The sequence below is a fragment of the Saccoglossus kowalevskii genome, chromosome 15 (genome assembly GCF_978046115.1).
Source record: "Saccoglossus kowalevskii chromosome 15, keSacKowa6.1, whole genome shotgun sequence".
Taxonomy (NCBI): Eukaryota; Metazoa; Hemichordata; class Enteropneusta; family Harrimaniidae; genus Saccoglossus; species Saccoglossus kowalevskii.
This window is the reverse complement of record NC_140655.1, coordinates 7,641,209-7,667,707: the sequence shown is the minus strand read 5'-3', so window position 1 is coordinate 7,667,707 and position 26,499 is coordinate 7,641,209. Positions and strand designations below refer to the sequence as shown.

The following is a 26,499-nucleotide window of genomic DNA, read 5'->3' as shown; positions in this document are numbered from 1 at the left end:
TTTTGTACTCAATCGCTCAAACGCCGGTAAGAAAAAGTCGAAATGGAAGACAACTATTGTAAATCGAAACAGGTTTCATTCAACTACGAGCAGACGAGACGGGTCGATACAAATTAAAACGAACCCTGACCTCTGGAAATACCTCATTCATAGAGTGCCATAGTATTATAGAGTGCCATAGTACCAGAGGTCGCCAAGCACGGCCGTACAACGTACTTTGCGACATTGCTACAGATGCATGCTAGCTGACAGGGGGGTTTCCGATTAAGGTAACCGAGATGGCATTGCAGAGTGCGTGATTTTTCCCGCGGTGTTTAAAAAAAGCATCTCGTTGCCGATGTTTCTGTAATTTTCGGGGTATTTTTTATTTTTAAGTAACCGAGCATTTCACGTTTGTGTATTTTGCAGCTGAAAAGTTAGTTATCGATGACAGCACAGCAATGGTCAGCACAGCAATCAAGCAAACCATGAAGAATAAAGTGCAAGACAGTACATCATTTACAAACAGTAGCAGACCAGTTTATTACAACAATCGTTCTTCCAGAAAGCCACCCACTTTTCGACGCCAATACAGCAATGAAGGCCGTGATAACTACCGCAACCGGAACAACTATCAAGAGCGCCACCAACGCCAGACGGAACAGTATCCAGCAACATACACAAGACCCCGCTCGCAATCCAGTACAATGAACTCGACAGACATGTTCTCGAAATTCGAAAAATTCATTGACTTTATGAACTCTTTCTAAGCTGTCCTGAAATTGAATTAATTATTTGATCACTTGTCGTAAGTACCCTGAATTTTGAATATGATAATAATAACTAGTATCTTTCCCAAGTTACCTTCATTTCAAAGTGAGACGATTCTTGTGTTTTGATTTTCTTTTATAATTTTAGTATGCACCCATTAACATCTAAATTTAAATTAGGCAGTTGGAATGTTAATGGGTTAATTAACAAAACTTCTAACACAGAATTTACCAGTCTCATTTTATTTCTTGATTTTATTTGTTTACAGGAGACTTGATTAAATTGTAATAGATCTTTTACTTTGCCTAGTAGCTTAAATAGTTTTGAAATTAATTTGGATTATGTGAATGATAATTTTGAACCACGTAATAATATGGATAGTGTCTCAAAATCCTGTGTTAACAAATTTGGTAGAAAACTCTCCCAAATGTGTATTGAATGTAATCTTGTAATTGTAAATGGCAAGACAGTTGGGGACTCGGCAGGTAAATACACTTATTATTCACCCAATGAATGTGGTACAATTGATTTTGGGGTCATTTCTAAATCAATTTATAATTATGTACAATATTTCAAAGTTGATAGATTAACCCACATTTCGGATCACTGTCCCATTATCCTATCTTTATGCTTAAATCCAGACCTCCCAAATAATTCTCAAAGAAATCATAGTAATAGATTGGATCCTTTACCAACTAAATATATTTGGGACAGTGACTCAAAAAATAAATTTTTATCTGCTTTAGAGTTAGCAAAATGTAATGAAATCAAAACATTTATGTCGGCAAACCATGAGAACTCTGACAAAATGGTATCGGATTTCTCTTCACTTCTATGTCAATTGGCAGAAAAAAGCCTTAAAAAAATCCACTTCAAAAGAATAATAAAAAATAAAATAAATAAAACAAGTCATTGTCAATGACACGTCCCCGTTCCGTTCATATTTGAGTGACATATACATTCAAAGCAGATCATGACCGAAATGCACCTGCATATGTACAACACATTGTGCTAAATCTGAACAAAATCCATCCATGCATGACTGAGATCCGGTTCTGGAATTGTGAAAATACGTGATTTTGATGCATTTTCGGCCTTAAAATGGCCATCATTCCGCTATTGTTAAGCAGATCATGAAACAAATGCACATATCTATTTGTGACATGATGTACCATGTGTGTGTGAAGTTTGAACTTGATCAATCCAGACATGTCTTGGATACGGATCCAGAACTGAATTCTTTAACAAAATGGCCGCCAGTCGGCCATTTCGAACTTGATCCGAAAAAAAAAGACGTGCATCAAGGTCCTATTATGTTTAATGTATGTACCAAATTTGAACAAAATCCATCCATGCATAACTGAGATACGGGTCCGGAATGGTGAAAATGTGCGATTTCAATGCATTTTCGGCCTTAAAGCGGCCGCCATTTGGCTATCGTTAATGAGATCATGAAACAAATGCACATACATATTTGTGACATGATGTACCTTGTGTGTGTGAAGTTTGAACTTGATCAATCCAGACATGTCTCGGATACGGATCCAGAACTGAATTCTTTAAAACAAAATGGCCGCCAGTCGGCTATTTCGAACTTGATCCGAAAAAAAAAATGACGTGCATCAAGGTCCTATTATGTTTAATGTATGTACCAAATTTGAATGCAATCCGTCCATGCATAACTGAGATCCGGGTCCGGAATGGTGAAAATGTGCGATTTCAATGCATTTTCGGCCTTAAAGCTGCCGCCATTTGGCTATCGTTAATGAGATCATGAAACAAATGCACATACATATTTGTGACATGATGTACCTTGTGTGTGTGAAGTTTGAACTCGATCAATCCAAGCATGTCTCAGATACGGATCCAGAACTGAATTCTTTAAAACAAAATGGCCGCCAGTCGGCCATTTCGAACCCGATCCAAAAAAAAAAAGACGTGCATCAAGGTCCTATTATGTTTAATGTATGTACCAAATTTGAACAAAATCCGTCCATGCATAACTGAGATCCGGGTCCGGAATGGTGAAAATGTGCGATTTTGATGCATTTTCGGCCTTAAAATGGCCGCTATTCGGCTATCGTTAATCGGATCATGAAAAAAATGCATGTGCATATGTCCCATATAATGTGTGATGTATGAGTGAAGTTTGAACTTAATCGGTCCATGCATGTTTGAGATACAGGTGATCACGGACGCACGGACGGACGCACACAGGGCAAAACATAAGTCCCCGTTTTCGGACTGCGTCCGAACGGGGACTAAAAACAAACAACCAAAGATGGTTTGATAAAGATTGCCATTTATTACGTAATGAACTTAAAATGCATACTAAATTAATTCAGAGATTTCCTAATGACCCTATTGTTAGAGGTAAATTCTTCAAAACACGTAAACAATTTAAAAAAATCCTCAAATACAAAAAAAAAACAATTTAAAGTACACCAGCTTAATGAAATTGAGAGTCTTCAAGGTAACAATTCATCATTCTGGAAAAAAATAAGTGAACTCAACAATGACGCGAATACACGAAAGTCAGAGACTGATTGCATAGCACCAGATAAATGGTTGACACACTTCAAAGATCTATTAAATTCTAAACCTGGTAAAAATAAAGAACAACAAGACGATATTATATCAGATCTTAGAAATAGGGAAATTAAGGGACTTGATGATAGTAAAACGGATTTGAATGGACCAATACAGGATAATGAAATTAAACAAGCCATCAGAATATTGAAAAACAACATTACAAATCAACTGCAGAAGACCAAATCTGTAATGTGATGCTAAAATGCGGTGAACATTACCTCATCAAACCTATTAAAAACATATTTAACTCTATTTTCAATGCAAATATCTTCCCACATGCATGGAGTACAAGTTTAATAATACCCATACATAAAGCAGGATCTAAATTAAATCCCTCAAACTACAAGGGAATAGCAATCTCCAGTTGCCTTGGCAAACTATTTACAAGTATCCTTAATACAAGGCTAACCACTTTTATTGAGAAAAATAACATTTTATCCCACCAACAGTTTGGTTTCAGAAAAGGTCGTTGTACAACTGACAACCTATTTATATTGAAAACTATTATTTAAAAACACACCAACAACAATCAGCATGAAAATACAGTGAATGAAAAAAAAAAAGAAGCTAAAGCAAACAAACAAAATTTATGCCTGTTTTGTAGACCTGAAAAAGGCTTTTGATAGTGTTTGGCATGATGGTCTATTCTGGAAACTATTAAACAGTGGGGTGACAGGTAAAATGTATCAAATTATAAAAAGTATGTACTGTAATATAAAATAAAAATGAAAGATGGACTAACCAATCAATTTAATTCAACACTGGGTGTTAAGCAAAGGTGTAATCTGAGCCCTTCACTCTTTAACATTTTTATTAATGACATAACTAATACCCTGGACCATGAATCATGTGATCCACCAAATTTAAATAACACACCAATCAGCTGCCTAATGTATGCAGATGATATAGTTATTCTTTCTAAATCCAAAAGTGGCCTCCAGAATGCCCTTGATAATGTCTCAAAATACACACAGAAATGGAAACTCGCTGTGAACACAGAAAAAACAAAAATTATGGTTTTTAATAAAAATAATAAACTCTATGACAGTGATTTTTTTTTTGAAGGGAATGAGATTAACATCGTGCAAAATTATAATTATTTAGGTATTGTTCTCAGCCCTAATGGAAAATTTAAAGCTGCTATGAAACATCTGAAATACAAAGGAATGAAAGCATTATTCTCTTTGAAAGCCAAATTAGGTCATAATGAAAGCCTCAGTCCCTCATTATTGTTATCATTGTTTGATAAACTAATAAGACCAATTCTTATACATGTATATGGATGTGAAGTATGGGCTGAAGAAAGTTCATTCAACTCTACTATAGAAGATGTACACCTCAGCTTTTGTCGCTTCATCCTAGGCGTTTCAAAAAACACTCCGAAATTGGGAATTTATAGTGAGTTGGGTAGATATCCTATCGATTTATTCATTAAAAAACAGTTAATAAAATATACAAACCACCTAAACAAAATTCAAAACCCCATTATTAAGGAAGCCTTCCTACTTAACTATAGACTATAGAAAGTAAGTGGTACAATGAACTTAACTCAGTACTGAAATCTACAAATACAACACTATCAGATATTGACAATAATGAGCTAAAATCGTCACAAATGTCACGGATATATGATAAAATAAAAAATGTATTTATAAAACATTGGATTAACTCAATTAATGATGATAACAGACAAAACACTAATACAAAAAACAAACTGAGGACTTACAAAAAATTTAAAACAAACTTCATTTTGGAAAACTACTTAATTAAGCTAAAAAATAAAGAACTGAAAAGTACCCTAACTAAATTCAGACTGAGCAATCACAGTTTAGAAATTGAAAAAGGAAGACACAACAGAATCAAAAGTAGCGACAGAATCTGCAAATTGTGTAATAAAAATGATATTGAAGATGAACATCACTTCCTCATAATATGCCCAGTATATAGTAAAGAGAGGGTCATTTTATACAATGAAGCTGAAAAGATTATTCCTGACTTTACTAATCTCACACCTGAAAATAAATTCATAAAAATAATGTCAAATAATAACTTAGCAATTCCTCTGGCACAATATCTGAAATACAGCTTTGCTATTAGACAGCAGCACCTACTTAGTCATTAACTTTTTTTTTTAAACCTATTCATTGGGTTTTTGTTTTTATATTCAGTTTATAGTTTTTTGTTGGTGTTTCATTTTACTTTATTATATATTTCCGTTACTAACTTCAATTTAGTCTGTTTCTGGTTGTCTTTAAACTATTAGCCATTGTAATTTGATTAATTTTTATCTGTAATTTTTGTTGTTGTTGTAACCTTTAACCTTCTTCAGTAGGTTGTTATGAGTTAATAAATTGTTTGTTAGTTGTGACCCCAAAAAAATGGTCTGAATGGTGTTATCCACTACTACATCGCAATGCTATCAGCACGGTGATCGTTACAGCGAAACGACAAATGTATAATTCATCAGTTTTAACTTTTATAATAAAAATATTTAACAGTACTCCACTGGAAGCTGCCAGGCTAGAAGTTGTCGACATGTTGCGAGATAAGAGTGAAAAAGTTTACTTATCATTTACAACTGTATGTTTTTTGTATTCCGCTTGCATGCTGGAAGCGTCTACGTCTAGTCTTTTTTTTTTTAGTTTGTAAGACTAGTTGATAGCGCTTGGGGTAAGTTAAACAGGGTCGCGGACGGGAAGCTACACATCGCACCTTAACTGAGGCCAGCAACTCATTTGCATATAACACCAACAGTGACTTGTCAATCAAAGAGCAAAATAAACAAACTTTCGGGACTTTAATCACATACGCGTGCCTCGATATTGACAATGCTCCGACATTTCAACAGTATCTAGCCAATACTGTCTGGGTAAGAAAAGCAAAAAAAAAAAAATTCACTCCAAGTGCCTACGAACATGCAATTATAATTGTTTATATTAAAACAATTCATTGACGATTATCATAGGCAATACATCAAAATCGCCAACGAGATGTTGATTTTAAACATCGCGGAAGTACATGCACTCTGCGCCGCCATCTTTGTTACCTCGATCAGAACCCCCTGTACCCCAGCATGCATTGGTCACAAGGTAGCAACGTGCATTATGTCGGCTTAGGGCGGCGTTCTTCGCTACTAAGACACCCTATGAATGGGGTATTTCCAGAGGTCAGGGTTAGTTTTTTCTTAACCTGTCTGTTGTTGAATTATTTACACTTTTCTTTCCAATACGACTGAATTTCACTTGTTTTTTTTTAATTTTGGAGTAATTAATGTCATCGGCATTTGAGTGATAAAAAAATCAGAGTGCAGCGAATCAGGGTTGATCTTCCCGACGTTAGCCGTGACTTGTTTTGTCACATTGTTGCCGTTGCATGCAATGGGCAAATTATTGCTACTCTAGTATTTTTTTTAGGATTTGGAGGGTCTACACCCTTGAAGAACTTCGCAACTTATTGCAGACTTCCGTTTTATCACTGTCTTTGTATGACTAACAAAAGCAGGATTACCTTTCGATCAATACATGTTATTGTTTTAAATACGTGCAAGACAAGACTGACACTTGTAAACAAAGCAATAAGCATCACGGGCAAGTGACCAAGCGTCACGGACAAAGGGCAAGTATCACGGCCGAGTGTCCAAGCGTCACGATACTGTGTCGCTTCAGAGGCCTGGGGAGAACACTGCCGTCTGTTTATTTTTTTTTTCTCAAAAGAATCCACCAAATACATTCTTATTTAAAATGGTACGTTTGATTATTTAAAAAAAAATCTTGATTTAAAAAAAATCATGCCGTTTTCCCATCGAAATCAAAGGCAAAAGATCGCAGTATAACATCGGTAAATCTCTTCCTTGTTGCATTCACCATTAAATCGCATAACTGCATTAACATATTTAAATGAGATATGGCACCTTCCACTGTTTTGATTGGTTAATTAGCAACTTGACCTATCAGGTCAATAAACACAGTTGTTTCAGATCTTGTGTGCATGGACAACATGGCGGATATCGTATTGCATCGAGCGTTTACATGTTTACGATGAAACTAAGTTGAATTTTACTTGCATTTCATAACAATTACTTAGCCTTATTTTTGTTTTTATTTCAAAATTCTTTTAAAACATACTTTTCGTTATCTACAAAATTAAAAAAAGTAATGCAATTTTTTTTTTTGATTGCAATTTTTCAAAATTTTGTGACGCCCATTGTAGAACCAAATTAAGGCTTTTCACTCCTCCTTGACGTCTATTTAAAAGATTATACGGTATCTTTTTTTTCGCCAGCCACAAAAGTCATACATACTAGACGAACTTGGTCGATGCTGCTGACCATCCCGTGCATTTTTATCGATGCACAGCGGCGCGTAAATCAAGAAAAGTATTGTTTTTGCAACAATTTTGTGCAATATGTCACCATTGTACCGTGACTGATTGGCTGGAAAGTTTCTCAGCCATGCCGACTCGGGTAGTGATTAGTTTGCTATTTGAAAAAAAAAAGAATAAATAAATTAAGAACCTACAGAGAATTAAAAATCAATTTTGTTTTTGAAACCATCCTTGTTACCCTGCAAAATATTGAGATGCGCGAAAATTTAACTAAATTCTGCCTCAATGACCATAACTTATAAAATTGGGTAAAAAATACCCCTTGCTAATAGATTATGCAACCTTTGTGACCAGAAGGAAGAAGAAGATAAGAATCACCTAATGATGTCATGCAATAGATATACCACGACAGAAATGACTTATTTGAAATGGCAAAACCCCCAAATCCAAATCCACAATTCATAGCCTTGCTAAACAACATGGTCCAACATTACCTGTAGCAATGTACATAAACTGTGTTTTGAAATAAGACAGTAACCCCAGAGACAATCGTCTTTCACAGTTTATGTTTTGTATTTTCTTTCCTATCTTTTTATAGTATAACTAGTAGCTCCGCGGCAATGATTGGCTTTTCATCGGAGTTGAGAATCTGATGTTGTATGTGTCATTAACCGATGTTAATCTGGGAATACCATGTATAATTAAAATTATACAAAGTACATGTATATGAGATATATAATTATATACATAAAAGTTACACACTAAAGAGAAAACGCTTTCGCGTTAAGTGTTATTTAAGAAAATATTTGCTCACAATTTGATAAACTGGCTTGGAAATTCCCACCACCAATACAAATTTACATAATTCTTTTTACTTTGCATGTGTATTATGATTGTATATTTTAATACATACACACTATTTATCATTTAACATGGACCAAAGAAAACATTATTTTTCTATTCCATGAGACATTTCCCCTATCAGTGTAACTGGGATGTAATATATCCTACATGTAGCTAGTTTCTAGTGCATCCCCTCATGTTACTTGACAATAATCTACACATATTTTGTTTGATTACCAAATGTTTTTAGGTTCATGTGCTGCAAGTTACACATACCTAAGCGGCCGTCCCTCAGCAAATAATGAAGCCAAGTCATTTTCGAGTTCGAAATCGTGAAACTCTTCCCTTTTACACAACCTGGGAAGTTTGAATTATAGGACGACAAAGCTTAAATATCCAAGAACCAACACATACAAAAAATTATATCTCAAAAGTGAATATCAGAGATGAGAATGAGAATTTAAATTTTCAGCCAAAAGCAAATTAGCCTGGGTCACCAGTTACCTGTAACCACTTCATCTTTCTACCTAATTCACACGATCAATATCACTTCCTTGTCAAGCAATTCCCAATGATCTCTTGCACGGCTGACTCGTTGTCTTTTTTTAACCAATTTCACCATTAACGCAGCATGACACTTGTAAACAACAATCCAGCGCACCTAACAATTGAAACAATAAAATGGCGCGGTTGGTGTATGGGTTCGAACCATACACTGATACAGGATTCTTGCAACGAATACATGGAAAATTCTCATCCCTTCAATATTCGTGGTGTATTTTAAGTCTAACCAGGCCAGAAGACTGAATTTGATAGTATTCTAAATATCCAAACACATTTTAGTATAAGTAGTAATAATTTAAATTTAATATTTTTTCACTGTAATGTATTAGCTTAGCTCGCTTTATTTATTTATTTTAACCGTTTATTCTTTTATAAACAATTGTTATCATTGCCAATCCCTATTTTACAGGGTTTTCTCATCTCACCATATTAGGAAATGCGAATTCCAAATATGGAATCACTGATTCTGTTCTAAACATTTTTGATTTCGGCATTCCCATGATGTATCCTTGGAAGGAAAAGATATATAATAATGAGTTTATTTCAAAGGTACCTCAAATTATGCACTCAGACAGTACGCTGCACATTGGTCGATACCACTGCGCATCTGTAGATACCACTGCGCATCGGTCAATACCACTGCGCATCTGTAGATACCACTGCGCATCTGTAGATACCACTGCGCATCTGTAGATACCACTGCGCATCGGTCAATACCACTGCGCATCGGTCAATACCACTGCGCATCGGTCGATACTGCTGCTGTACACTGTCTTCGTGCGTACTTTGAGGTGTTTCGTAATAAACTTATATCATTAGTTTTCTAATAAAAATGTTATTATATCGTAATTTAATTGCGGATGATACTGTATTTGTCTTTGCATCCCTATCCAAAAAGTGGTATGAACCATAAGCTCAGTACTGAGCATGCTGAATCTGCTGGCTTTCCCGCAGCGATAAAGCTTGTGGATGTAACTGTTGCCGGCGTTAGTGATCAAATAGTTGTATAACACTGTACACATACAGATTGTTCTCTAATATTTAAACAATAATGAACGAACCGCCAATCCATAATGGGCAAAGCTCACTTTGTGGACATATATGTACAAGATGTGGGCCGAGTATATATATGGAGCACAAAGTGTGCTTGAGTGATGACCCAAGTGAGAGGGAACCACTGTGACTGGAACGCCGTATCTGCAGCAATGACGTCATACAATCCACCTGTGTTGACAATGGGCCATTCCAGTTTATATCTGCACCCCCCCTGTTGATGAGTTTGTGTGTTTAGTTCATACAGGGTATAATTTCCATGGGTGTATAAGTCATATAAAGTTGTATTTCCAAATCACCATTCACCATACAGTAATGGAAATCCAAAACTATAGTTCCTACTTATGGTGTTGATGAGTTCCTTTGTGCCACCATACAGAGTAGGATTTCCAAATATAACTCTTATCATATGCTAATTTACCAAGTTCAAAATTTTATATTTGATGATGGAAATCCAAACTAGTCCTGATTCACGGTGTTGATGAGCTCATTCGTGCCACCATACAGAGCAGGATTTCCAAATATAACTCTCGTCATATGATGCCAATTTTCCAAGTTCAAACTCCAACTGCGGTAAAGGGGAGGGACATCATATTAGTCACAGAATTAGCATTTTAAAACAAGCGGCCTGTCAGCTGAGATAGCTCTGCTGTTAGCAATACACATTTCAATTGAAGAACTGAAGATACATGTATCATTAGAAAATGAACAATATGTATAGTATCAAAGCAATCGGACAAATCTGAGAGAGGTCTACCCAAGGTACATATACACCAAGTATCAAAGCATTCAGGCTTGTTGTTTTCAAGAAGAAGTCGAAAAAGTAAAACATTGACACGGACGACGGCGGACAATCACTAAACATGAATGCATTGCTTAGTAGCAAATAATCATGGTACGCAATCTGGTCATGAATTTCACAAGTGAATACCTTACTTATTAAGTGTTGCAATTGTTGATTATTACTCAGTAGTAATTGCGATACGATTTCCACAATGTTATTCAAAGCACATGAGTGACCTGAATGGATGGTGCCAATGTGTTCAAATTACCATAGCTCATTTAAATATGTTAATGTGTTAACAAAATTTAATGTGCGAAAATATTACGATTAATATATGTTTGACTCCCAGTCATATTGAAATTAAAGTTTGAGTCGTAACTGATGTTTAATTTTGCCTATCTGCGAGGATTATTTTTAAACATGAGGACAGCGTGATTACAAATGTTTCAGCAGTCATTGTTTATTAGGTTCAACAATCACAAATTTATGGAATATTTTGAATGGCAACCCTGTATATTGTATTTGTGTAACGTTATGTGATCAGGGGCGGATACAGGATTATTTTATGGGGGGGGGGGGGGGGTTCCAAACATTAAAATCGCCAGACTAAGTTAATGATTTTTTTATATTATAAAAACAAATTGAATAGATTTTTCAATGGGGGGGGGGGAACCCCAAGAACCCCCAAGAACCCCCTTAGATCCGCCACTGGTGATGTACCCCTGGCCTTGTCAAGCTTGCCTAACTTACAGACAATCTGATAGTCCCCCGCGCACACACGTTTTAATTTGTGGGTGATGTGAGCATCGTTTTTAGCTCCGCTGTCGACTTTGTCGAGCGGAGCTTATCATATGAGTGATTGTCCGTCAGTGTCGTTCGTGTCTTCTTGAAAACTACAAGCCTGAATGCATTGATACTTGGTGTATATGTATATGTAGACCTTGGGTAGACCTCTCTTAGATTATTCATTTCATGATGATATCTTTAATTCTCTAATTTTGGTGAATATTTTTGTCATTTTTGGTAAAAAGTGATATTTTCGACTTCTTGTTAAAATCCGCAAGCTTGATTTCTTTGATATTTCATATATAGGTACTACATGTGGACCTCTCTCAGATTTGTTCATTTTGTAATGATATCTTTAATTCTCTAATTTTGGTGAATATTTTTGTCATTTTTGGTAAAAAGTGATATTTTTTTCTTGTTAAAAACCACAATCATTTATGGTGAAAAATGATATTTTTGAATTCTTGTTGAAAACAGCAAGTCCCATTGCATTGATACTATCCATATTGTTCATTTTCTAATATCTTCTGTTCTTTAATTGAAATGTGCATTGCTGTTAGCGGAGCTATCTCAGCCGAGAGGCTGCTTGTTTATTCAATACTTTACCAACAAAATTAAAAAAAATAATGTATATTATATTAAATATACTGAGTATTATTTTTTTTATAATGTGAAGTTTTTTTGATTGACTGTATTTTTTCAAAATTTCATGACGCCTATTGTAAAACCTAATTAAGGCCTTTCACTCCCGTGACGTCTTAATTAGAGTGCGCCTATTTAAAAGATTGTACGGTATCTTGCTTTTCGTCAGCCACGAATGTCACACTTGAGGAACTTTATCGATGAAGCCGACCAGCCCGTGCATTTTTATCAACACACAATGACATGCAAATCGAGAAAACTTTTGTCCTTACAACTGATCAAATTTTGTGGAATACATCATCATTGTAGTGATTGGTTTGCTGTTTGACTATATCTCGCGGCCTGACAAACAAAGATTTGTATATTTCTAGAAATGCATCATTTGTTGTATATTTGTATTCCTATTACAGGGAACATTAAAAAGTTTGCATATACACCAGTAAGAGCACATTTTAGAAGCAAGGGAACAATTTACCAGTCATTTTGGAAATTTTTCGGGGGAATATGTTTATTCCGTGGGGTATGTTTATTTGGGTTTGAAGATTTGTCCGTGGGGTATGTTTATTTGGGACTTGAGAGTGTAGATGCGCGTGGAAAAGGTGAGGCGCAGTGTTGTATATATGCCACTCTGCGTGTACGTGCAAATTTGACTAGCACGTGGCATTCTAATCATAACCTGCGCGCAAACCAGAAGTTCGCTGAGTTGGAACAAAAGAAATGTACGCGCAAATATCAGACTTGTGGGCGTGTGGGCTTGCATGTGGCTATCTAATTATAAATGCCAATGAAATATGGAAGTATTAGGTATGTTGAGAATACAGCGAAATCATTGCAAGAAGTTGCACTAGTCTTCACTCCATATTGATTAACATGCACCACCCATTTGGTTAAAGATCCTTATTCGATACAATATTATACCAGGAAGCTGTAATGAGAGCTCCCTGATTATACATAAGCTTTGGTAAGCTTCCAATTATTATTTCAGTCAATCACGAAATACAACACAGTGGTCCGCCTTACTCATTCTTAATTGTGGAGATGAATGAATTTCAGCTGTACGTAAAATGTATGTGTATGATACACATCCACTCGTTTGATTTGACAGTGTTTCATGCCTGTCATTCGCAGAAACATTTATCACCGCGCCTCTTTTTTGCCTTGCAGTATTAACAGTACTAGTTCGAGTGGCCTGTGAATTATTTACAACTGATTTGTTTCAGGCTTGTTGGCGAAACAAGACTTGTTAAAATAAACAACTTCCGAGTCGGTCCTATAGCTACCGGACTGGTATAGCGCGAACAAGCATGTGGGGAAAGCTGGCGCAAAATACTTGTAGTTGCAAACGCTGAGAACTTCAAAACACCGGACGCGGTATGCCTTTGATGTGAGGTCGTTTGAGACGGCGTAGTTGGACTATTCCATTGCTTTTATGGGTATACGAAACATTGCTTTAACACTGAGAATGGATATTAAAAAGCAACAGTAATTGGCAGTTTGTTGATATTTGATGTTGTCATTTACTTTGTATTAGTAATATCATTAAGGTCTATGGTAATATTAGTTTGCGAGTGTCAGGTACTCAGTTTCCCGTTTAATGGCATGTCCCATTGCCAGTCAATTTTTCCTTGGAATATCTTACTTTTAGTTTCACCTCTATACCATCGCGATGTACCCTCCGATATCATGTTTTGCAACAACGACATTTTGAATGCATAACAAAATACAGTTAATTCGAAAATTTTATAATAAGGCTAGCTGACGTCGGCCGCTGCTCTTGCTGGGACGTAACCAAACCAGCCTGGGACGGAAGTGTTGCACAATGCCTTGGCGATTCCATTATATTTTAGATGTCTTCCTTAAAAATAAACGAGTTTATTATTTTTATAAAACGTTCAAAATAAAATTAATTTATTAAAATGTGGAGTATATGCGTACATGAAATAATAAAGTGTACGATAACAATGAATAAAACATTGTTTGATAAACTCGGCGAATAGAGAAATGTATACTTATCGCAACAATAGTATTCTACGACTTCCACGATATCGAATATAAAAACTTTTAAACAATGAAAACAGAATATTGCGGGAAAAAAATAATCATCATCAAATCTATGTCAAAAGGTCAAGTTGCGTGAATACAATTTTAACGAAGGACGCGCTCCCTGGACGCGCTGGTAAGGGAAGTGACTCCTGAAAACTGAATGTTATTTGCGAACTATCACTGGGAGAACGCAACATCAGTGCAGTGGGCAAATGAATCAACAGCCATCTCTGCATGTTTTCGGTGTGATTATGGAAGAGATTGTTTACTTATTTATTTTTTACGATGCAGGCAGCTATTTTGCACCTCTTTGCGATTTTTCCCAGATTTTCGGTGTTGGCAAATACGTTGACAACTCCGAAAAGTTCGACTGCCGACATTTATTTATACGGACGCAACTTAGAATAAAGAATAAACCAATGTGTTGGGGCAAATAAGTCATGTGTATACTTTTGATTCATTCCTTTCAAAGGGACTGACTTGTACCTTTCAGTTTTTCTCAACTTGTATTGGCACCCATGAACTGGAATAGTTCACATTCAAATTTAAAACTCAACTCAACATCTAGCTATTACACCGAACATTACAACACTTGTATACATTTTATTATAATATTTTATATCTTCATATGTTATTGGCATTAAATGCGTCCATGTTTAAGTTTGCGTAATTGTTACGAATGCAACGCATTGTCAAGTCAGTAATATATCAATATTCACAGACCCAATACGTTGAGTTTGCGTAATTATTATGAAAGCAATTAGAATGTTGAACTATTCAGAGCCGGTACAATATTGTAAACAAATTTGCCTAAATAGAAAAGCAGCGCACTAAGTAAACGATTTTGAAATATTCAAAGCCAGTACAGAGTTGCGTAATTACAGTGCCGTGAGATATAATAACAATTTCACTAGATCGACGCGCGGAGCACGAAAGAAAAAGGTTGCTAAGGTAACGCGCCAGTTCAGCGCGTGACTTGGAGGTCAAACTTCGGCCAACACACACTTGATGTCAGCATCGCCTGAAGCAAGTTTCGCAAAGACGTACTTGAAGTTCATTTGCGCTCCAAAATGATGTCGCAGCATATTTTGTAATCCATGATACACCCAGTTTCGACTTTGGCTTGCTTTTCCTTCTTAGTGCATGTTCTTGTTCACGTAAAATGCGATCTCTCACCAATGTATTAAAACACTTTGAATTTATACTTTGCGTGATTATGGTCTACGCGAAACATTAATCTTTGTAAACATTTTCTTAGACTATGCATGATGTATATTCACATAATCATGCGATCATATTTTATATTATGTTGATTTCTATGTCTTTCTGGATCCTTTGTGCTTTCATTTCATTTTCGCGTACATTTCCTTTGTTCTAACTTGTATTTTATTGCCACACGCAAGTCTGGTTTGCGCGAAGATTATGATTAGAATGCCACGCGAAAGTCTGATTTGCGCGTACGCGCGCTGAGTGGCATATATAAAACTGCGCCTCACCTTTTCCACGCGCAACTAACATACATGACGACTGTGGTCAACTGGCATCATGGAATCTATGCATACATTTGCATAAAATGTGATCACCATTCGTTTGATTTCCTACTCTCCCCTAAAGCTGAATAAATAAAACATGGTATGTAAAAAGTGTTATTTTGGCCAGTGAGCACACAAGACAATTCTTATTTATATGTGCAGTGGTAAAATATTCTAAATATTTGAGCAACCTGTCTTACAACATGCAGTGGTTTTGCTAAGGTAGGGTTACATAAGTAAAAATTTGGAGGAAACACGTAAAATATTCATATCCTATCCTTACATCTATTTCGGGGGGGGGGGGGGGGGGGGGCAGGTGAAATGGATGGAGAACTGCGGTAACATTTACCTGCTTACTGCCCTTAAAAAAACACTGGTCTGGTACATATACCGTACTAGTACTGAAGTCATGAAATTGTTTCCTTAGTCTTTGTGATGTTATAATGATTTCAGAGTGTCTACAATGTCAATAAAATGTTTAAAAGTCTTACTATGAAGACTATAACATTATATGACATTAGTAACATCACAAACGAAGCAATATAACAATGATATTAATATTATATGCACAGACTATTTCATATACCACTCTTAAACCAAAAGGCGGTGTATATTATTACCCATGCCTGTCACAAATTAAGTGTGTTAACTAGTTACAAATATTTCATCAAATACAATGTAGTATCATTTATGTTTTTTATAACAGTCTTAATTAAACACAGTTACGATAACCATGGAGTATTTGATGTGTGGCTACCCTGTGGCTCCTGCAGGAGATAGTTTGCAATTTATTTCATGATACATGTAACAAATTGGTGGATTAAAACATATACCTGTCAGACAGATTCAATCATCTTTTCCTTCATCTTTTTCCTAAGTTTAAACTTAAAAACAGATTCCCATTTGATATAGTGGCAGCTAAACTTGAGTTCAAAGATATAGCTTAAATACTGCCATAGCTTGCCTTTTTGCCATACAATGTTGGAAATCTAACCTCATCAACTGCTATGTAAAGATAATTATTAGACCCATTCTCTGTTGAGTGGCCATCCTTATCTAATTTCAGTAATAAATATTTCATACTGGCCAAATTGTGTTACCATATACAATCAGAATTCCAAGTTTTTTTAGTCATACAGTGTTGGAAATCCAACCTCATCAACCGGTATGTGGCGAGATAAACTAGGCCACATTTAATTTAGTAGCCATAACTGCCTGGATTTCCAGGAAAATTTTTTTCATACACATCTGGATTTCCAGATTCTGTTTCTCCATATACAGTTGGAATTCCGGGGTATTTTCCCCATCATGCAGTGCTGGAAATCCGACCTCATCAACAGGGGGGGGTGCAGATATAAACTGGAATGGCCCAATGCTGTAATATAATATTATACGAGTCAGACAAAGATTTTACTCAGAAAACAATGATTACTCAAGCTTATCAATCAGAAAGATGGTTGCTACGCCAGGCAGAAACCGGTCATTTTTAACTTTCTGGCAAATTTGATTTTTTTTCTCCCCTGCGTTGGTGGTTCCGGGACAAATTGTATTTGAATGAACTTATTTTTGTAACATTTCTTGCTTTGTTTTTGTTTCAGAATAATGTGGTTGGAAAAGGAAATGAATCGACAATATATCCAAGTGCTGTTGCCAAAAAAAAACAGGATTTTCTTTTTGGAAATTACACAATTATCAGTAGGGTAAAACTAACCTGTCTCACGACGGTATTTTTGTATTTGGTCCCAATTATACTACAATATATTTTTGTGTGTGTGTAAAAGAAAATTTTGAACTGTTAAATAAAGTATGTATATTACTATATCAGTTTATTTTTAATAACTGTATACAACGTGTTTTATGTGTCACTAAAAACATAGTTACGGCATTATGACAATTTACGTAAATAAATTTTATTTTTCTGTTATAAAATACCATTATGATAATGTTTTTTTATATGACACTAAAGTTAAGACATTTAAAACTGCAATTCAAGCTTTTTGTGGCAAACGTCACTATGACGTACCCAGGGAAGATACATATGTGACATTTAAAAATAACAGTATTATAACGTTATAAAATTACAATATATCAACGTTTTAACAAAACGTTATTAGTATGATATAGCGAAGCGTAATTACGCTGTTTTTTGTAAACGTCATTATAACATAATTATTTACATTGTAAATATAATATTATAAACTTGGACTAATTTTTTTTTGGTTTTTACAGAGTCTTTTAAAAACGTAATTTTGATCCATCTTATAATGCTATAATTACATTTTCGATCAGTAACTGTGTAGAATTACATCTAACCTAATTAATTTATTCTGAGCATGCTCAGTTGTTCTCTCAGTGTTGTTGGGAGAGGTAATTTTGAATGAAAATTACGAAAAGGAGGGTAGAGGGTATTATCTTGGACTGGGAAACCCCATTTTCATCAATTTCTGTTTGCTCGAAAACCCGCCACCTATTGGCGTCTGACTCTGCCTACAGTTCAAAATACTCATTTTGACTGACCTCCGGTGGGTATGGTGGGTAATTGAACGTAGTGAATATCCAATGATACCGGTATATTTACTTCATTATTTTAACAACTTGTAATTGTGGGAATTAATCAAACGCGAGTTGTTTACACCAAAATTAGTTTCAAATATTTGTCAATACATTTATTCTCTCAATTTAACAACTTGTAATGGTGTAAAATAATTGAACAAAATCTTGTTACACCAAAATAAGTTTCAAATACTTTTTGAGACATTTATTTACTCAATTTAACAACTTGTAATGGTGGAAAATAATTAAACAACAGTTGTTTACCCCAAAATAAGTTTCAAATATTTGTACATACATTTATTCTCTCAATTTACAACTTGTAATGGTGTAAAATAATTAAACGAATAAATAATTATAATAAAAAATAATTATTCAAATGCGGGTTGTTTACCCCAAAATAAGTTTCAAATATTTGTCCATACATTTATTTTCTCAATTTAACAACTTGTAATGGTGTAAAATAATTAAACGAGAGTTGTTTATACCAAAATAAGTTTCAAATATTTGTTGAGACATTTATTCTCTCAATTTAAAAACTTGTAATGGTGGAAAATAATTAAACGAGAGTTGTTTATACCAAAATAAGTTTCAAATATTTGTTGAGACATTTATTCTCTCAATTTAAAAACTTGTAATGGTGGAAAATAATTAAACGAGAGTTGTTTACACCAAAATAAGTATCAAATATTTTTTGAGACATTTATTCTCTCAATTTAAAAACTTGTAATGGTGGAAAATAATTAAACGAGAGTTGTTTACACCAAAATAAATTTCAAATATTGTTTGAGACATTCATACTCTCAATTTAATAACTTGTAATGGTGGGAAATAATTAAACTACAGTTGTTTACACCAAAATAAGTTTCAAATATTTGTCCGTACATTTATTCTCTCAATTTAACAATTTGTAATGGTGGAAAATAATTAAATGAGAGTTGTTTACACCAAAATAAGTATCAAATATTTTTTGAGACATTTATTCTCTCAATTTAAAAACTTGTAATGGTGGAAAATAATTAAACGAGAGTTGTTTACACCAAAATAAGTTTCAAATATTTTTTGAGACGTTCATACTCTCAATTTAAGGTAGAGATGCAGTTTATTTGGCTTGCTTTTAAATTGAGTAATTAGACAATGAAGATGGTATTATATATCCAACATGTTATATATTTTCTGAAAGCTTATTATACAAACTTTGTAAAACTTGTCTTTATTTTAAATATCCAGAATGCGTTTTTGATTTTGGGTCAAAAATATGCTTTTTTGGACAAAAGTGGTTTAAAAAAAATTAGCTTAAAAACTTCAAGTCCGTTTGTGGGTAAAATTACATCACTGGATACCTTGGTATACTACTAATTCAAATGCGTCCACTCATCTCTCTAACGGCTTTCAAAGTCGCACAGCATGACCTCTAAGTTCACTCTTTTCTATTTTTGCATAATTTATATATCCATGTTAATTGCGGACTTGATATTTTTGTTCCACTCGCTGTAATAAACTGTCCGGACGCATTTTGAAGGGGGAACACCTTGTCAATAATGTGTGAAAATTTTGAGGCAAATGGCCAAAGCGTCTATCAGCTATTTTAATTTAAAACCCAAGAATTCACCAAAAATAGAAGACGAGAAAAAGGCTAATTTGCATATTTGCGCGTTAAACCGGAAATTACTGCTTTGTCATACTTTGTCATACTTTCTAGACTATTGAAATTGAAAGTTAACGTATAGACATAGACATTTTATGTAAAATCGTTGGACCAGAACAACTGCTCTTGAATATATAAATCAGAAACACGTCATTCATACCAGTGTTTTGATGGGGTCGGTAAAAACACGTGGCAATGCCCAGTAAATATGACGTCATCTCATGAATTATTAAACAGGGGGCGGTCCTAGGAAGGTGCCCTTTTATCACGATCAAAACATCATGGCTTCTCTTCGATGTATTTTCAATAAAAAATCTACGAGTATTTCAGAGCCTATGGTTTACCGTGAAGAGTACAAAGTGGGATATTAAATTATTTATCCTTGATGATTTTTATGTAGTATTGAGAACCAACTCCAGGAAGCGAACGCACAATAATGAATAATCGCGTAATCCTGGAATCGAAACGCGAGGCACAGAAGTTTTGTTCATCGTTTCCAATCCCATTTTTCCCACTGCAACATATTTGTTAAAAGAAATATTTGAATTCTGTTCGTTTTTTAAGGAGGCATTTTTTATTTTTTCCGATTTTGGCAACGCCTTATTCAGGGATTTTCTAAGACAGACGCAGACAATCAGCGCACGGATGTACGTACAAAACATGCTGTTGTACTACCGGCGACGGTCGCCTGCAAGAAGAGAGCTCCAGCTCCTAACGTAAAAGTTTTAAAATTTCGACCGGTTTTAAATAATTTGTGTTGGAAATCTGACATGTTTTATGAGTGCAAAATTAAGGTGCATTTTCGAGCGGTCGAATTGTTCTGAATAGAAATCGGCAAATGAAAAAAATGGGAGTGCTAAACAGTGTGCTTCGTTAGTTTAAAAAAATGGAATGTCCGTCAAATTGACGTAAACTTCCCCATTTTTCACGGAAAAAGCAAAGGTCGTGGCCGAGTTGCAGGCTAAAAAAACTCAAAAATCAAAACAAAATTATCAATCAGTAAGTATTATGACAAGGAAAACAAAACATCAGACGTGGAGAGGCGGTCAGCGCGTCAAAAGAGTTGTTACCGTAATGTATCAAGTTACCTCTCTCTGTGATTTATTTTTCATTGAAATTATTTGGTTGTTTTCAATTAATTTTAGCGTACCTTTGCAATTTATCAGTTGCATTGTCAGTTGTTTGCTTCATTGAATTAAACGGAGTTCGTCCGGTTGCAAACAAAGCTGTCTCGCACCACCGAGCAAAACTTGCGAATGATCGAAGTACAGGTACCCATTGGACAAAAAATACTCACAAGTTTGTATCTCCCCGACCCAGTGCAATATATCCGGTTAGAATCAAAGCTCACGTGTCCCTTATTTGAGGGACCAGATTCTGCCGTAAATTCGGGATGGGATTTAGAAAAAAAAATAAAATGGGACTTTTAAGGTGTATTTTGGTGTCATTTTCGGACATTTCAATCATTCCTGATGCCTAAAATAGAGTCTAAGTTTTACCGTAGTCATTGACGCCTATTCAAGAGTATGATGTTTATTGTGACTAGCGTGAATGGGTCAGCTTCGTTTCGACTATGAGCAGTTATCACTGTAAACAATGTTAAATTATTCTTCACATACTCAGTTTATTTTTTGAGAACAATTATTTAAAAATAAAATCTCTCAGTCAATCAGAAACTCGGATTGATGCCTTCATGGAAAGTCATGTTTGGACGCTCACATCGATTTGTTTTTCGTTCGGTGGGCTGATGCCTTCGGTGTAGCTTTTGCATCTTCCGACATAGAAATCATCTGAATCTTCTTTCTACCTCTCTTTCTTTTCACACCATGCATAATGTAATGATAAAAATTAAGAAAAAACGCTGAGGAAATATAATGTTTGGTTTGCTGGCGAGCGAGAACTGATTTGAGAATAATTGCACATGCGCGTGAATTGAATGAACTATGACCCGTACAATCTCGATTTGCATATTGTCAATCAAAGGTCTTGTTATTTGGTTACTCATGCAAATTAGGCAATTGGACATAAACATTGCCACGTGTGAGTGTTTTTTATTTTTAACCAGAAAATAAATAGCAATTTTAACGGTGTTCCAATAAGAATTCATTGGTCAAATTTTCACAGAATGTTCTTTAGATAAAAATCTATATAAAAAACGAAAAAAACTATTTTTGATTGAAATTCACAAATAAAGTGCATCTCTACCTTAATAACTTGTAATGGTGGGAAATAATTAAACTACAGTTGTTTACACCAAAATAAGTTTCAAATATTTGTCCGTACATTTATTTTCTCAATTTAACAACTTGTAATGGTGTAAAATAATTAAACGAGAGTTGTTTACACAAAAATAAGTTTCAAATATTTGTTGAGACATTTATTCTCTCAATTTAACAACTTGTAATGGTGTAAAATAATTAAACGAGAGTTGTTTACACCAAAATAAGTTTCAAATATTTGTTGAGACATTTATTCTCTCAATTTAAAAACTTGTAATGGTGGAAAATAATTATGTCATGCATATAGTTTACACAAGGAGAAAACACCAAATTGGCAATAGTATTGACAATTGTGACTCAATAATAGAAATATGTTGTATATCTTTATATATACACACTATATAGTATCAACAAAAGCAAAGACAACCAGTCAGTTCATAGTGGTCTTGTGGGTCAGTTGTCTGCATAGTGATCAAGAGGATAGTGATCTTTTCTCGCAAACACTAACTTGCAATAATGTTACAGGCCCAATTCACTTGCCCAGGGCAAGTGTGAATTGGAGGTGTGGCTATGCTAATAAGTGTTGTTAATCACATGCATAGCCTATGACGCATCCTGTTTCAGCGGTCCACATCATGAGACTTTGATTGACAGTAGTTATTTATTCAAGATTAGTAGCGCGTCCCATTCTCCGGTTCATGTTTTTGACTTTTATCCGCCAAAATCTCTACTCATACACTATTTATTGACATAAATACTACACACAGTCACTGCTGTGATATTCATAGTCACATGCATCCACTTTGGCATGACATAATTGACCTGTAAGTTCGAGAAAACGTTTTTACTGGAGCTTGGCTGGAGCTGTTTACTACAGCAGGACAAGCAAGGAAATAATCCCTATTGTTTAGTAGCATATTTATAGTATACCTGGGCCTTTATGTATGACAACAAATTATTCATTTACATGACTACCCACATGGTTCAGTGAATTTGTACACTGTCAGCAATGTTAGAGATCGCTGGTTCGAATCCACTGGTTAGTACGATTTTGAAATGCTAGTGAAAACAGTGCTCCTATAAATAGAACTTAAATCCTACCACTTGTGTGAGGACACTCGTGGTACAGTTGAAAAACAGTGCGCTGGAAATGTCATGAATAAATTAGCATAATTTAAAAAAAATGCATGAAGTGTAAATACGTCTTCTGGAAGTCTGCCCTTGTGTCGATATTACACACGCTGAGACAACACACGCGATGCCGATCTGTTCATACGTATTATTTGTGATTACACGAGGTCAATAATTCCACAAACATGAATATCTGACGAGTAGACTATTATTATAGACATATATCACTTACCTTGCTCAGAGATTTTCCTCAATTTTGACGTAAGCTCGTCCCGTAAACTCTGTCTCATGCAATCAATCGCACAATGGCGGAGACCTCACCGTGACCTCGAATCAATAGACCACTTTCCCGGAAGTCGTAGATACGGCGTTTCGCATTCCGTTTTTGTTGTAACGTAAATTTGCACGCGTGATATTGTGCTTGTGGGTGTAACAATCGACGCCACAAAAATAGAATTCCCTTCTATCGACTATCAGCATTCTGACATGTTTGCTTGTGAGTAGTTTTGCACCCGAGTTTTGCTAATTGCGGGAAAGCGGTATGTGCCCTCTACGGTGACACCATTTTATCAAAAGTGACATCTCCCACAGATGGCGCTCTTGCAAACAGTTTTCATGGCTGGGGTCATCACAGGCTAATTCTGATTAGTAGTCACCGTTCACACTTGTATTGTTGAATGTTGTGCATTACCTTATTTTCAATTCACCTTGTACATCTGAATCGGAATCTGAAAATTGTGACTTTCAATCTCGAAATTTTGACTTTCAATCTTTTTAAAGCGCGGTAGTCGTCGCGCTGCGCATGTGCCACATTTGCATTTGCGATGAATTAAATATATGTTGTCACTTGTGGGCTACCGTACCTTACAGCGGGTCACTGAATCCACACATTTTTGGCTGGGTCCTTTCCAATCACCGTTCCAACACGGGAAATCCGATTGCGGGGGGTTTCTGCGGGACATTTTGGCACATTTTACAACGAATGCCTTAAAGCGAGGTGCGAGTGTATTTTTATTGAATCCCGGAGGTTTTTTGCTGGATTTCGGGTCACAGTGGCTTACTGGACCTGCGCGATTTCCGCTGAACTGAAGTAAAAAAAACACCACTTACCAGTGAATTGTTGGTCCGCTCATGTGCTACACACCCACTTGGAAATGACCCCAGAATTTGTGAGTGGTACGAGAAGAGTCATGGATTATGTATGTTTACAATTCCTCTATAACAAACAGAAACCTATCATCATAATTATTTTATCGGGTCGATTACATTCGATGATGGTCTCCCTACACAATTTACATATATCGCTTTTTCTATTTTAACAGAATTAATATTGTATGATTTATCGAAAACAGCAACTATAATAACGAACAAAATAGGTGCGCTCTACATGTTATTTTATCTCATTGGTAATGTACTATAGGTGACATACATCGTCATTATCTCGGGGAAAATTATGCACGACAACGTTAAATTACTCGTGATGTGTCAATTATATTACTCTGCATCACAATATTATATAATCTACTAAATCACTAATTTGTGAATTAACTAACATCATGATACTCCCAGATGAAAGAGCTCCCCAAATACAGAAAAATGCATTTTTTATACCACTTTTAATTCGCTAGCTCTTCTTCTTTAATCAGTATATGCAGTACGCCATCTTGATACTTCAGCAAAAGATTATGGGTAAAGTATGACATCATAACCACTATTTTCTGTTCTGTTGCCATGACAACCATTTTATATATTTATGTATGTTTGCTACCATATCCTAAACTTTCAACCAATTTGAAGTCCAATTTTAGAAGTTAGAGACAAAATCATTTTCTAATTTTTTCACAACGGAGTTTGTGATGTCATTCTTTACTGCCCAGAATCCTTTGCAGCTCTCTTATCTGGAAGTAAACGTGGGAACAGACAAGGGTCCCAAACGTGTACCTGTATAGTAAACCTCTGCTTTTCGCCTCAGTGAAAAAGTACCTGGGCTATATGGTGTCATCAGATGGCAAGGATGAAGCTGATATGAACCGACAATTGCTGTTTCTTTATGGTAGGACAAATTTTATTTTACGATAATTTATAAAAAAAAGTTCAGGTACATTAAGTGTATGTTATTTAGAAAGTATTTATACAGTATCAATTGTTTGAATGTTCGGTGTGATTATCGTACACAAATATACAGTTCGAGTGGCCTATAATAACGCTATAAGATTGCCCTTTAGTCCTAAACGGCTAGCAGCGCTAGTGGTAATCGTATGGATAGACACATTTTAAACTTTGAATCTCTTCAGCGCAAGAAATTATATAACTTCAGTCAGTACCTACTTACGAGTGGTGATGCTTTGATTCGTGTTAATTTTGACAGTTTTTTCTCATCCAAATTTTGGACTAATTTTAGACGTTTTATTTTGTAATGTATTGAATATGGGACTTTTGGACTAAAATAAAGGACTTATAATAATAATAATAATAATAATTACAATACTCCGCGTTGTCAGCATGTGTGTCAAGGTTCTAGTGTCACCACGTGGCGGTCGGGACAATTGGGTCCTGGTTCACTATGGTTTTCGACGCTGTTACGTCTGGTCGTGCGTTATCGACGCTGAAGGTCTGCTATGCCGTTCTCCGCTGGATTCAGCAATTACTTCAAGTACGTGTTCGTCGACTGACTACTGAACAACTAAAGAACCGTATGATGCGCGAACATCGCCGACTGATTACCTCAACTCTATGGCCAGAGAATTGGAATGTGCGTGGACGTCACCGTCTCTAGTACGTGTTTCTACGTCGTCGTTCCCGCGTTTGTGTATTTCTGCGTTACATTGGCCAAGGGTATTTTTTATGGAACTGACTGTTTTCACGAACTGAACTAAAGTGTTTGCGTATATATTTGTATTTATATGAAAACCCTCTGCCTATGATTTGTATGTGGGTCACATATTGTGTTATATTGTAATTGAGCAATTGTTTTGAGGGGCAAGCATTCCGAATAATTGAATATTAATTCTATTTGAATCGAGTGTAGTTATTGTAGTG

At 35.4% G+C, this 26,499-nt stretch overlaps 1 protein-coding gene across 1 annotated transcript in view; it reads right to left on the bottom strand.

The window, feature by feature from the left end:
* The window catches only part of LOC146733911 (uncharacterized), a 42,506-nt gene extending 18,567 nt beyond the window's left edge, over positions 1–23,939 (bottom strand). Inside the window, exon 1 of the mRNA XM_085508273.1 lies at positions 23,693–23,939. The gene's annotated coding sequence lies outside the window, so the exon portion shown is untranslated. The remainder of the gene's footprint in view (positions 1–23,692) is intronic.
* Positions 23,940–26,499: the final 2,560 nt, after the last annotated feature.